This window comes from Metopolophium dirhodum, chromosome 4, assembly GCF_019925205.1.
Source record: "Metopolophium dirhodum isolate CAU chromosome 4, ASM1992520v1, whole genome shotgun sequence".
NCBI lineage: Eukaryota > Metazoa > Arthropoda > Insecta > Hemiptera > Aphididae > Metopolophium > Metopolophium dirhodum.
Window position 1 is genome coordinate 14,192,535 of NC_083563.1, and position 16,676 is coordinate 14,209,210.

Consider the following 16,676-nt stretch of genomic DNA (forward strand, 5'->3'; position numbering starts at 1 on the left):
GCATTCGAAGGGTAATATTATGAAAAATGCCGATTTCAATAGAGTGGCAAATATATGAGCTTATGTCTTAATATTATATATTATAAGTAAGTTGTGCTTACATTTTTCGTTTAGCCAAAGAAATGTAAGACTTTATTTATGTTTAAAAATTCTGATTATTATTTCAATTAATATTAATGTCGGCTTGTATAGTGAACACAACTTTGATATTTTATCACAAATGTCATAATAGGCAATCGATCAAATTGAAATAAATCGAATCACATAAAAATGCTATTTTGAATTCGCATATTCTTGTATAACTCGTATTTATTTTACTGTTGTTATTAAATTAAATTTGTTGTTATTACAATGAATTAGCTATATATTTTTATATTTGTTTGTTTAATGATGTTACTTGATAATAAGTAGTTTAGTTGTTCACCAATTTGAGTTTGTACTTTTCACTATTATGTACAACGTGTTAAGAATAAAATTAATATGTAATAACTATGTAACGTAAATATGATGTGTTCTATATTATGACGTATATTGTATAGTACTAATCGGCAAGTCGTAATACATATCGTTTAATAAAATAAAAATTATAATATTATGTCTAGGAACGGTCATGAAACCCTGACGATATAATGCAGTGCAGTACACAGGACTGCAGTTGTGCTTGTGTGCCTGTGCAATGGCTCCATATTATTACAGTCTCGATAACTCGAATCTCAAGGGGAATAAAAATAAATTCGACTTTTGTATTTTTCTAGTTAGATACCTCAAACACAACTTGACAACTCTTCAAGGGACAAGAAACGAATTCGAGTCATTGAGGCTTTCAAGTTATAGAGACTCGCTCCAGTATTATTATTATTATTTTATCACACCGCGAAAATATTATTTTTTTATACATATGAATCGTATAATGTTTAATGCTTATACTAAATATTGTTTTAACGCACAAGGAATAATACGGAAATATTTAATATAATATATTATAATATACCGTGGCCCGTTTTGTTTATTGTATATTTTTATCTGGTCCGAGTCTACCAAACGAAATAATGGTCGACTAGAGATACCTATAAATTGTTCGTTATTAAAGATCATTTTGATGTCGTGCACGCACATTTGAGCTATATATATATATAATATTATATATACCAGATACCTACTAAATAGTAAGTAATATTGTGTATAATATACAGCCTACTCATAATTTATTACCGGGTAATGAGTACAGAATATCTTCTTTAAACGGGGGAGTTATTACGATTTTTTTTTCTTTTTACGAGTCTCATTAATATATAATAATACAATATACATGTTTTATTGTATATTATGTTCCTGTATATACATATATATACATAGTATATTAGTTTTGTACGCCTTAATTTACTCTAATGGAAATCTAAGTATCCATTTTCATTAATAAACACTCGTGCACAAATTTTCATTACGCAAAATGAGTGTAATAAAAATAATGGAAAATAGTAAATACAAAATAAATAATAATAATATTCACTACGTTATATTATTATTTAAAATTAATTCTCGCACCTTCCCGTCGTAGCGATTAAATTCAATAACAATGCCACGGTTAAAAAAATATTTTCTTTTTCTTTTTTAATTCAGTGTGATATTAAAAAATATACTCCAACTAAGTAAACTGTATATTATTATAGACAGTTATTACATAACATTACTGCCCAGAAATCACTATCGGTATTATTATTTTTTTTGGGCCTATAAATATATAACTATGTTATTATACTATGTAAAACGTATCACTATAGCTATCAAATTAAGTTTATTAATGGTCATGGTATTAAATTTTCAGTTTTCATTAATTTGAACACGTTCAGAGTTCCGTTTAGTTTCATTAAGACGTTAAGATATTATATTAAAAAATAATAATTTTACACACCATTTATAATAATTCATTATATTAGCGTGTCTTCATTTTTAAAATATATTTCAATTGTAAGACACCATAATAACAACTTCGGTTTCATTTAGGCTGTCGTTTTTTTTTTCATATTTTTGTAATGTTAAATGATATAATATTTTTCTACACAAGATGAAAAAGAATTAATTTATATTTCAATGAAAATGCAATGATAATAATTGCCTTAATATTGCGTGACGTTGACAGTTGACAGTTAGTAAAAAAATTAATTTGATAATATTCATGAAAATGTGCAGAGGAAAGTGAATTTTTAATGCGCAGTGGCGCGTTAATATTTTAATTATATATTTAATGCATTTTTTCCCTTAACTTTATTTTCACAATCTATACAAATTTAGCATGTAATATGTATGAGTATGTACGATAAATGTAACTGATATTATAATACTTATGTATAATATATACCTGATTGTGTTATGTGTGATATTTACAGTAAATGGTTTGACATTGAAAAAAACTTGGTTTACAGAAGATGCGTTCAGTTACCCCAATGCTATTAGATAGAAAGGATTACGTGGAGTGTAGGTTAAGACACCAGTTGCTTTTAAACCTGTTAGAGGGATTGTCAAAAAATGTATTGCTGGGATATTAGGGTGGTAATTTTTTGAAATATACCTATTAACGGATATAAGATATAGCCTTTTCTGCAATTGTTTTCTTATAAATCTGTGTGTAAGATTTGATTTGTGATATAAAATGTTGCATTTGTGATTAGTCACAATATATAGCTTTGGGTTGTTTGCATTTGGTTTGAATTTGATTTTTTGGCGATGGTAAAGACATATTTGTATGGAGTGTCAGTTTAGATGTTGATTGGATAAACTGTCTAAGTAATTGTTGGCAATAATATTAAATTGTTGTGTAGTGTAAAGTAATATATGCCATATTATGAAGGTGTGCGCTCGCGTGCACATCTTAGTTTTTTGTCAATGTTTATTTCCAAGATATTTTGTTGTGACCGAAATAGGAATTTTTTTTTTTTTTTATTTAAGCTTCGGCAACTATGGCCATTAGCTGTAATGGTTTGTTTGTGGGTTGTTAGTGTCGGTAGGGGAAGGAACACGTGTGTGTTGGGTTTGGCAGAATTTTTGATTGGGCACCCGTAGGTATCTGCCATGCCCGGGTGGGGGATGGCGGCACTTGTTCTCCGGACACCGTGACTTGCACGGAGAAAAATGCCGCCCGGTGGTCGAGGATCGAACACGGACCGGCTGTGTCGAATCTGTCGCGTTAGACCGCTCGGCCACCTCGTCCCCAGAAATAGGAATTATAATGTTATTTGTGAGCAAAAGTTAAGTTTGAGTGTGAAAGTTATGTGACAAGATTCATTTTAATTAGTTTTTAGTTTTTAATTCCCACTTTTCGTATCACGATTCGTGTACGTGTAAGTGGGATTGGAGATAATTTGTAGGTATAAGTGGATTTGCAAGGACGGAAATATTAGCTTTGTCGACGGAATTTTTAGCAACTACATTGTGGAAAGGTAGGCTGATTATTCTATACAAATATTAAAAAGGAGTGTGGAAACCACTGCTCCTTACGAGTTGTTCATAATAAATATTCTTGGCATACTAATGTGAAAACGGAAGGCAAATGAATGGTGTCGTTCAGTAAGGTAAAATCTAAAGAATAGACAAGATTGTGGTGCGTTTTTTTTAAATTTAAAAGAAAGACCAGCGGGCCATACTCTGTAGAAAACGGTTGTAATTTCGAAATAGGTTTCGTGTAAATACAGTGCAAGATTGTTATTTTTTCAAACGCAGAGGAGATATGCGACTTATTTTAAATGTTGTGATTTGTGAAGTGGTGGTTATGAAAAACTTCGGTTAAATATTTTTGAAACATTTTGGATTTTTCTGTACCGCCTACTTCTCACAATCCTCCAAAGTTTTGGTATAAGTCTACTTTACCGGGCAACCTTATTTAACCGGTAAAGTAGCCTTGTTCCCAAGTTTTTTAATGCAAAGCAACGGAAGCTTATATTTGAGCACTATCTTTGTAGTTTTTTTTTAATAGGCCTTTACATGTGGAGAGATATGATTATATATAGTTATAGGTATGATTCACTTCTAAGTATTACAAGTAATACAGTATTATTATATATTTTTTTTGTATTTTATGACATAAACCAAGAAAAGTTATGCTGTTGATGGTGCAGGGTTCATACCTTTATAAAAATCCTGTTCTGCGAATGGAGATAAATAGTTTAATAATTATATTCTAATGTGCTCAATATAGTGTTTACCAATGATCGCTCAAATAGGCTACTATTCATATCTATATCTTGTTTTTGCGTGTGATTCATATTATAATGTTCATAATAACTGTATTTAGAATCATTCATTCATTACAATGTAATTATATTAATACAATTAGTTATTATTTACCTAATGTTTATATAAGGAAATATAATAGGGGTAATTTAATATTTATGGTAGGTGATTTAAATTAAAAATATTTTTCTAAGCCAAAAACCGTCGTACATACTTTTTAAATGATTAATGAAAAATAGGTACTAAGTCATCAGTTACTGACAAATTATCTACAAACATAAAGGAATGGTTAACTAGTAATTTATGCACGTACACGTTAGCGTGTTAAATGGAGATTTGCTTTAACACTCGATGCCACTAAAGAATTTTTAGTGGAATTGTTCTTACTTGTTTCCTTCCGGGTTATTTGGCAGGGTCACATGATAATTCAGATAATTCTGACTTCACATTTTAAATTACAAGACGTGGTTTTTATAATGTTTTATAAACACATTTTGCTCGTTAATGCTAAGGAAACTATGAATTTTATGTCTACAATTTATTGAATCGGTTTAGTATTTGTATCATCAATAGGAACCAGAATATGAATGAAAAACAAAAAACATCAAAATGACGTATGAAATATCCTAAAAACCGTGGTAATAGTATGAGCCACGACGTTGCATCCATAGCAACTGAGGACAGAGGAAGAAGTACAAGTTAACATAATATAATATTTGTATAATAGTATACGTTTGGAAATGTATCGCTTGCGATTCGTTTTGAGTATTTTTGATATTAACAATGTGATATTATTTAACTGCGTTCGACGTATGGCATGATGAATATGTGAGACTTGGCACAAATAGTATAATATCTGCAGAGTGGAATCAATAATAAAACTAATAACAATACATACTATAGGTACTAGGAATTCTTATTTATTTTTTAAGCTTTAAAAACGAGTTGATTATAATATAAAAATATAAAATGGTATTGACTTGTATGTATAAAAAAAAAATGATTATAAAATTAAAAATTTGATTATGTATTCAGGCGATTGAAGCAACGGAACAGTGATAATTAACCGTCGAAGTTAACCGCCCATGGCTTAATCTATCATTGTTTCGATTATATGACAAACGCACACCGTTTTAGTTACCTATCTTGTATCACATCGTAATATTTTACTCACGGTTATTACTTTTCTGTTTGTTCGACTTTCCACCACCACTGTCACATCACCGCCACGGGTTATCACCGCCTCCACAGCTATACTAACACCATCACCGCATTTGCACCAGTATATAATAAAGATTTTATTTTATATTGCTATACTGGATACTATATTTTATTATTATTCTTATTATGCCTGTTTGCTGGACATCACATATTTTTAGCTTGCCCTCTATTTTAGCTCAAGTTGGTTTTTCAATACTAGTTCATCAATACGAAAGCCAGAAAGATTAAATTTGTTTTAATTTATTTTCGACACTATAGTATATTTTACACACCTTTTATTATACGGTCCACAGTACCATGCACATGCACATCATGTTTTCCGATGTACAGTGTACTTGATATCCGGTTCACAATCAAATACTTAACTCGGTAAAATATGAAAAGCGTCCAGTATTTTAAAATATATCAGTACCCAGTGGTTCCCAGACCTTTTAGCCGACGGTTTTGCCCCAAATTCAGACGCGGTGTCATGTTGCAGTGAATACTGCGAGGAACACAAACAAAAAATAAACACTAGTTTTCAATAATAACCAATTTAAATTAATGTTTGTAAAAATCTCAGTCAAGTGTATGAAAATTTACAAAACTAACAAAGCTGATCCCGACAAATCAAGCGTAAATGTTATCTACGTGGCTTTGTGTGACCCGCAGACTAGAAACATATCCGTACATACATATGATAGGCGAATTTATTAAATGTTAAATAATAGGTAGTTTTAGACAATAAGTCCCGGACACAATTATTTTCGATAATCAAATAAAAAGTATAAGTAAATTATGTATATTATACAACTTTTATCTCAATTATTAATCTTTTAATAATCAATATAGACACGAATTGTTTATGCAAAATCCATACTAAAATGTACAAAAATAATTACAATAAATTGTAAATGTTTTTTTTTTGTATGGTCTGTGGTGCCTTTGAAATAGACTCACTGTGCAATTTAGGCCCTAAACTTTAGGGACCACTGAATCATGTGTGATAATACATTGCTAGGTAGTATTGTTGTATATCACATTGACGGTACAAACTTTTGACGCGTTCGCGTATTGACGTGATACGGCGAAGATAAAAAGCCCAAAGGCACCGAATTCATTCTGTTTCTGTACCGTCGTCATCGTCATCATACGTTATATTATACGAATATTTTGTGTAGTGAAAACTTTTCGTCATACAAAACTTACACCGTCCTTTTGTTGTCATACACATTTACTGTACCGGGCAACGATAGATACGTCAATTATTATAGTGCTGCGTAGGTATATTATCTACAGGGTGTAACAGAAATAACTGACGGACATAACTATCGAACAATGTAAAAAAAAACTAATAAGATGTATTCTAATTAATTAATATTTATTTTTTTATTAATATGATTATTATCAATTGTAATTAATAAATTTTCTTATAAATTCAGTAACAAAACCACAGATATTACGTAATTGCTTTAATATAGATTTGTAAATTTTTATGTTATACCCTATATATGGTACAGAACCTACCTATATGTTTCTCTTCCACCCCTAACCCTAAGTTTCCTCTTCACTCCACGCTCAGTCTTATTCCGTCCCACTTGACAGTATAGGATAACGACGTTTAAAACTGTTTATATATATATTGTGTGATTCACCAAGCATGCTCATCCCTTTTTTTCTTCAATAATGTAGTTAATCAAGTCTGATTTTTGAGGTTTAGTGTACTTTTATCTGGTGAAGATACAAACTTCTATGTTTCAAATTCCTCTTTTCTACTGTAATATATTTAGTGAATAATATTTTAGAAGTGTTGACATATCAAAATCGAAATTCAATCTAAAGTTGTTATCGAGTTATTTAACTTTGTGTTTGAAAGATTTGGGGTTGTGGTAATTTTGAACTTGTTGTAATTAACATTAATCTATCAATGTTTATAATTTTTAAAAATGGTCCAAGTAGAATAAATACGCGATCTAAAACTACATCAATCTTACATTTTTGTAAAATATTTTTACGGATAATTATTATTAGTATAGTAGGTATAAGCATTTTAATAATTGAGAAATTATTCTTTCAAAATTTGAATTAAGAACATACAATTTTTTAAAAAAATATTTTTACTTATTGATACCCAATAAAAAAGCAGTGTTATAATTTGAAAAATCAAAAGTTTGTACTGCTACAGGACACTTCTTAAGTAGTACAATAAATCTCAAGAATTTGAAAATATAATCTTGAAGTATATTTACAAATTCCAAATTAATATATAGTATAATATCGACCTCATGACGTTTATTTGTATTAGTATTATATATTATTATTCAAAAGGTACAGCCGTCGCCACCCATTTCGGACTTTCGGAAACCATCCATGGTCTTTTGACTGAATTTATGGCAATAGTCTAAAAACTCGCGTGAGTATACAAAATATACAAATATATTAAATTTAACATCCTAATCATGGTATGCTTTATATATTATATTCTTATATTTTTCATTATTCATAGCGTACAGTTTTTTGTCTCACGCGCATTACTGTAAAATGGCTCACGGTAAAATATTGTATCGTATATAATGTCGATCAATGCGAACGCGATTGTAATGCAATTAAATTGTATAACACTTTATTATATAGTTTTAATTATAATAATCCAGTTTGCCACCTCGAATCGCAGCAAAGCGTTATTTTGCCAATTAAAATAAATTAAAGGTATACGGAAGTCTTTTGATCGAATAATTCGTTTATAGAAAGCGTCAAAAAATGCGAAAGAAAAGTTATGGGAGCTCGACAGAATATCACACATTATGTTATTAAATTATAATAACTTGAACGGAGATGAGTAGACCGGCCGAATACAGGACCATGACGATTTTAATGTGATTTATTATTGATTATTAATTATACAATATTTATTTGTACATATTCCGATTTAAGGTATTCCATCGAACTGTAGTGAAAAACTGATGCGAGGACAGAGTAGGTAAATTTGTCCCCTAAAAAAAGGTCACAGTTATATTATTTGTAAATATTATGGCCAGGGTATTTTTGAAATGCTAACGTAAATTGCATTCTGGGATATTCTGTTTATTTCCAGTCAGCAGCGCAATTTTAAGATAAGTTATAGGTAATGTACGATGTAGATAATACTATTTTCCTTAATATAATATTAGTAGTAGCCTGCAGTGTGCATCTGATCGTGTTCAGTGTAAAGTAATCACACAGAAATATCGAAACAACAAATACATAGAAAGAAACTAACAATGTTTAAAAAGAAAAGCCGTTGACCTGCATAGTTAAGCTGTTCGCTAGGTCATCTGAAATACGAAATGCTGATATTGAAACTTAAACTTTTCAAGACGTTAAATGAACATTACCATAAATTAACGCAATGCTCAAGCTTTCTTTCTTATCTAAATAATAATGCCCAGTCACTAATTTTAAATTACAAGACATTTTTTACAATATACCCGATATAACCAATACATGATTTTAACCAATATAACTGCAATATTGATACGATTATATTGCCAGTCCTGTCTGAAAAATAGGAAGGAAAATATTTAATTTGCAAAAATATGGCTGGATCTAACTTACGTGTATTAATGAACAATTATTTGGGCCGCTATATTTACATAAAAAATCTTAAAACTGGACTCAATAATTTACAGCGACCCGACAAGAATAAACCTCACGTGTGTTGTAGGCAACGGTTAATACCTCGAAAAAATTAAAGGTTAGGTAAAGTGTAACCTAATCCAACCAACCTTCATAAAGTGTATTGGCAATTCAATGGAAACGGCATCATTCTGGAAAAAATTTACAGAAATCAGATACTGTTGGATTTGATGATACCCCGAGGTGAGCGTCGTCATTATTACGTTATGCTTAAAATATATTTTTCTTCTGCGATGTTATAAAAATAGACGAGTGCGCTGTACTCTCATCATAACGAAGTTTGGAAGCGTTCAAGTATTAAGTAAATCGCTGGATATAGAGCGGGCAAGAGTGTTGAGATCGAATGCGGTTCACAAAAAAATATTGAATGTGAAGCGTAGGTAGGTAGATCATATTATGTCGTTTGTGCGAAATCTAACGCGTCTCTGAACGAACAGCGAATCAATTCTCGAAATAGATATATCATATAATATTATATTATACCTGCAGCAACGTTTGTTTAGCGAAATACCCGTGAAGCTATATATTATTATACTATACACGTATCAGACAGTACAAGAAACGTCCATTAAAATAATATGAATCACAAAGAATACGACGGATTTATACTTTTCGCAAAAGGCAACAGTTTTTTTGCCCCTATTTTTCGAACCGATATAGACAGTTGACATGCCGTTCACGTTCGACTCTCAAACGAATCGAAAAACCTAGGAAGAACCAATAGTATTATTTGTTTTATCGCGATATTCAGTTCAGTTGTAGAAAATGTCTCACCAATATCGCATTTTCGACATTAACGCCAAAGTTCTGTCACCCGATGATCATTTTACCTGCAAGCCTTACTGCAGAGTGATATCTCATATTATGTCTAGTAATATGGTCAATGCTTTTTTTTTTTCAAGACTAGATCTCGCTTTCTATATTCTACTTATCGTTCATTAAATTTCGTCTGAGATAAGCCGACATTTCTTCCATTCCATTCCTAATTTAACGATTTCTATCAAAGACCTGCAAAGTCACGAAACGTGCTGGTCATTGTGACGACGTTGGAAGACTAATGGGCAGTAAGTAGTTACGCACGCGCCACAAAGAGATTATATATAGGTCGTCATATAGTACGGTCGCGCAAAGAACATAATAATAATAATAATAATAATAATATAATGCTGAAAAGTCAAAGACGTATAAATCGGAGCAACCGTCGTCGTCGTCCTTCGGGCGAGTGGAATTAATACAAAACGGCGTAATCGGAGTATGCCAGCGATAGTGAATAATAATAATAATAATAATAATAATAATAAATAATATTATATACCTACAGTGCGGTGAAAAACGAAATCGCCGGGCCCGCGCCTCCGGGCAAGAAGTTTCGCCTCTCATCCAGCCATCCCATCAATATTCCCGAAAGACGACCGCCCGCTGCCACCATCACGGAGGGATTTATAGTAATAATTATTAATACGTTTCGACCCCTCGAACACTGCTGCGCAAGGTATACACGAATATAATATTATAATAACAAACGTATATGCGCGCATACCTTGCGAACGTTGTACAGGTACCTATTTATACGGGTAAGGTACCCATAATAGTATATGACGTATATATATTATATATATATATATGTGTATGTATACGGTACGACTACCGGTGCAAGAAAACAAGTCTCGCCAAATTAGCCCCGAGTTGACCACGTATAATACAAGTATATTATATATATTTATCTGTGCGTACTACAAGGTTAGGTATATACCTACACAAGAACTATACGGTATGCGGTGAAATGTCCGGAATTAATCTCTCTGCGAACGCCGAGACCTCTGTATTATTATTATTATTATTATTATTATTATTATTATTACTATCATAACGGTCGGATTTCTGCAAAAACCGTCGCCCGGGTGTGCGTGCACTACACCGCGCGGAGCAGTATACGATATTACGTGGATTTACCTGAAAGAATTTCGAGCGTTTCGTCAAAAACTCCAGAGCGAGGAGTGCTGTAGTGAAATTCTACCGGTCGCCAAAAGAGACCAGCTGTATCATACCACCCCACGTGAAATAACATCATGACGTTATATTAAGTACAACGTATAGTGGCACTGCGAGTGTATTATATTATTTTCAAAATACGGATAAACTCGGGGAATGTTATGCCCGGGGGTGAGTTCCGTGAAAAATTCTATACGCTTTTATCGAAATCTGCAAAGCATTTTCCATCAAATACAGCACAATATTATGCGATGCCGCGTATAATAATTGATACAAAGACTGTATAGGTAGGTGTAATCCTTTCCACCTCACGATTAGACACCAATCCAACGCCTTTTTCCCTTAGAAAGTCTCGCTGATCATCGTCACTCAGCTGATAATATGTCCTTTCTATCTAATCTACTCTCCTCTAAAATTAACAGCTCCGAATCACTATCTCATGTTTCGTCCAATGTCACCCCTCCCGCCGAACACGACCGTCTGTTCCTCTCTATATTCCATTCTCTTCCACAAACTACTATCTTAACTCTCCGATCATCCGTCTTATGCGTATTGTCAATACTGACCCTTTTTTCTCCCTTTAAAACTAAGCCTTGTTTCCATAAAGCATCTCATTACTATTGTTTGTATTCATATTATTTAAAGGGTTCGTCCCCGTACTGCAAATAAAAATATAATAAAATAATAATTATGAATAATATTATCACGAGTACGACCTTTCCAGGAAGGAAATTGAACCGTTCATTGAAATCTTCACGATTTTTTTTTCGAACACCTGCGTATCTTTTTCATGTTTGGAGCGTGTTCAGAATTTCAGACGTCCTAGAAATTTATGCATCCAACCCCCGTCGAATTAATTTTACTCTCGGTAGGAACCTATCTAATTAATGCGACGTGCAACGTCGCGGCGAAGGTATTATATTAATTATAACCTCTTTTTATTATCCTGATCTTGCGCAGATATTATTTATGCAACAAGTTTTGAATATGTTTTTACTACTTAGGAATTATTTACTGGCATACATAAAACATTATTGTGCACTTACTTAAATAAGAAACTATAGGTTGTTGTATCTTAGAACATTTTTAAAGATGAATGGAAATTTTTTTTTTTACTTAACCAAATAAATTATTTTCATTCAGGCCACCGAGTACCTTCGGAATTTACCTACAGACGTTATTCATAGAACCCCACAGTTCGTAATACTTCCATAAAATATTATACAGATTATGATGTTACCGCGAACACTATAGTAAAATGTACAAAACGAAAACCTTTTTATCTTCTGCCATAATTGTTAGCACTTCTTAACGTTATACACTTACAACACAGTCCAAAGGGTATTTATTAATCACATGCAATCTATTTGAAAACATTTAACACCAATATTATTTTGAAATACGTCTCGTTAATAATGCATCAAACTATATAGAGACTTTTGTGACCTTTCAGAACACTATAACGGTGTATTTTGTATTATCCAAACTACTCATTTGTTTTTTTTAAAACATTCTCTCTAGTTGGTTGGGTTTTTACAAATTGCAGCGGTTTTTCAAATGTTTTGTCAATAGAATCGATATAATGGCGAGTTTGTTTGTTTAGCCCTTTGAGTTAATGTAGGTTTTTCCGAAAGAAAAAACAACAATAATTTATTATATGTTGGTCCGAAAATCAAAAACCAGTAGCTGATTTAGAGTGTATTTGAAAATATTTTATTTTTAAAGGAAAATTTAAAAAACTTTATTAGCATAATATATAAACTCTATTTATAAAGTTATATCATTATTAATTTTAATTATTGTACTTATTCATAATATTCCTCAGAGTACACAGTACAGCACCATTTTAAGAAGTTATCTCATTTGACTGAAAGTTATTAAATATTAATTTATGCATCTTAAAATCAGCTTGGCGCAATTAATAAATGCGATGCTGTTTATGAATCAATTAGTCAAAGTGGCGATTTCTGTTGAAACAAAAATCTCTTTAAGACATTTAAAAATAATGTAAAAAAACGACAATAAAAGAATGAGTTTTTTCACAAATACCTGATATAAGTCAATTTAACTAAAAAATGTATTCAAAATAACTGTATATATAATACTATATTATAATATGCATCACTTAAAATGATTGATTATTGATTATTACTTAAACGAAAATACAATTTAAACTGTCTACGTGTATTATTGTACTTATTATCAATGATAATAAAAGTTTAAAAGTACCATTTGTATTGTTTTTACATTTTAGCAAAAATTTTTTTTATGCATTGTTTCGGTTATTTTTATCCAAATTCAATAATATCATAATAATAATATTTTAAATCGGATCCCGACTATTCAGCTTTTTTCATTTTTATTTATTTATTTCAATTTACTTTCAGGGATTTGTTTTACCCACTGTTTACGCTTTGTTTGTACATTATCGATTTATACGAAGTGGTTAGTTATCGTGAATATTTGGGATGGTCGACCCTCTGCTATAATTCCGTATAATGCACAATATATATATATATATATATGTAAATATTATAATTAATTTTGAATTGTCATATTTAACTATAGGTCGTTGAATAAATCAACGTAGCACGTCACCCGTGTAGTGTTTTATATTTTGTTTTCAAAATAATAATTTCATAATGAAAAATATTAATTTAATTTAATAATGATATCACGAGGCGTATGAATAAGACAAAATTCAAAATATAAATACGTATTTTTTTAGTATAGAAAATAGATACATATTACATACAAATTGTTATATCAATAGTACATAATTTCAATGATAATATCGAAAAATACTTTACGGCTCGCAGCTGACTTAACGAAATTATAATACTATATAGGTAAGTTATCCGAATCCCGTGTATAATAAATGTAATAATATATTATATTATAATAATACGATAAACACAATATATCGTCATAATTTAAGTACTTATATATCATTTTGATGCAGTTTCCATCGGGTTTTCACATTTTAGATATTATAGAAACCACTGTATAATATGATGACGAATCCAAAACGAAAATTAAGCGTCTATTCGATGACAATTTAATTTTACTATCATCATAATAATATTATCGTCATCAAACTACGTTTATCATAATACCTGTATTATCATATTACAATTATCATACCCGACCCTATATAGTATATAATATATTATAACCCATAGTCTTCTATTGTACATTATAATCTCGCACTATATTGCGTATTACGAGCCTATAATACGTAGGTATATTTATAATATATTATATTATATACCTACTATATTATTATATTATAATATGTCATGAAATATTGTTGTATAGGTGTTCGACGGGAGCAAATGGTCGTACAGCGAACTGCAGAAAATGAAATCTCTCGTCGGGGACGAAATACCAGTAAAACGGAATTAGCATAATTGTATTGTTATTACATTATAATACGCTCGTTGAAAACGCGCATACCATCTGAAAATCTTAACATGACTGGATGTAACGGAAGTAGAGAATTCATGGCTCCCCCTTCTATATACACACACACACACACACACACACACACACACACACACAAACACAATCAAATCGAAAGTCGGAAGTAGTTGGAAAACTATTGATTAAAAACTGCAGATTAGTTATATTTTAATTAATGTATGAACACCAACAAAACTGCTGAACAACTTCTTGACAACTCGTAAGACGTTAGGTGACATAGTTCAAGTAACTTAGGCTAAGTAAAGGGGCTACCTCATTGGAGGTACATATTCAATGTTAATGTATACATGTATACTTGTACATTTATATAATATATACTAGCTGATCCTGTGCACTTCGTTACCCGTTAAATGTACCAACTCTATATGACTCAAACTTTGTTCAATTCGTTATTTATTATTCGGTGTATGGTGTTCAAAAGTAACAAAGTTATACCACGTGTGTCGTATTCCGCTTATGATGGATTAATAAAACGTTTAATACGAAATCCTAACCTAACCTAATTGTACTAAAATCAGATGAATAAAAAAAAACCAAATTTAACCATTTTTTAATTAGCCTATATTCTTCCTAGAGGTCTAATCTACATACTAACAATCATTTATATATATACATTATACATATATTAACAAAAAATAATAATACAAATCAACAAATTAATTCCCGATTAATCAATTGCAACCAATATGTAATACACTATTATTATTTTAATCTTCAACAATAAACTAAATTTTTTATTATTTAGTTTATTTTTTTCTGGACAGATGGCGCCGCTGTTGTATTTTTGACATCCAGATTTCCTACTTTTCCGGCGGATTTTCCTAAAATTCTTAAAAACCTTCTTCTAGAAATTATGATCATCTTATAAAAAATGTTGAGCTAAATTGGACCAGCCGTTCTCGATTTATTAGGTAACATACATTTTTCACGCTCCATTTTTATATACATAGATAGATAGATATATATTATCTATTATATTATTGATTGATTTTCATTGATTGTTATGTATACACACATTATGTTCTGTATTCATAAATACATCTGGTTGTTTAAATAAAGATGCCTTGGCGGAGTTGAAAAAATAAATATAATATAATATGTTTATGGTTTTGTATTTCATATTAAGTGAGTTACCAATATTTTTTAAAATTTTTAAAATTTGACAAAAAATATATATATTTTATTACTAAAAAATAATATAGATATACCTACATTTTTTTATTATTAAAACGATTTGAAAAATGTTAGAGGGTAAGGTGTAAGATATATATTATTCAAACAAGAGCTGATGTAGGTATATTAGAAATAAATTATTAATATTAGGAGTAGTGCAATTTCTATAAAATACCCATGTAATCAATTCAATTCGTTGCTGTCAATTAAGTACAAAATTAATACATTTGGCAATCTATTCAAGGTATATCGAGTTCTTCTCTGGCATTATAATACCATAATCAATATGATTAGTGTACCTACTAAATTGTATATATCTAATTAAATGGCAGAATGTCTGTTCTTCGTAATCCTACGAACCCTTTGACTGATCTACACCAAAGGAGCATATTAAGCAGCTATATTATCAACTAAGTCACTAAGGACCTTCCGAAAATAAGGAGTGCTTCAGAACACCCTATCTTGCTTGTCACAACTATCATAACGTTCAGACGTTGTCATCACCTCTTATCGTCATATACATTTAGATTAACAAAAATGTATACATCGCATGTATATGCATTATAATGTCATTAATAGCAACATGATGTGATTCCACCACTTCTAATAATTAGTGAGTGACATTGCTAATTATTAGCAACCCATATTTCATTCAATTTCATAATATATTACAACTATAGCTAGCAGATCATCTATCGTCAAATTTACAATATTATGTTATTATTGACTAAATGCATCAGAATTCCATAAATAGATGATAACGTTTTCCCACACTAGCTCTCGGCTCTTGGATTCTTACGGATCCAAAAAAAAAAAAAAACAATGGTAGATTAAAGTTTTTAAGCATAAAATGTTTCCATAAAAATTATGTTGTAACCAATTTTCCATTACAGGTTCCATTTAATCAGTAAATTCTGTACAAGATG

General features: G+C 30.6%; 1 protein-coding gene across 1 annotated transcript in view; it reads right to left on the reverse strand.

Annotated features, from left to right (window-relative positions):
• Nucleotides 1-16,676, reverse strand: part of LOC132943217 (uncharacterized) — a 284,209-nt gene that overhangs the window by 205,350 nt on the left and 62,183 nt on the right. The window lies entirely within an intron of this gene.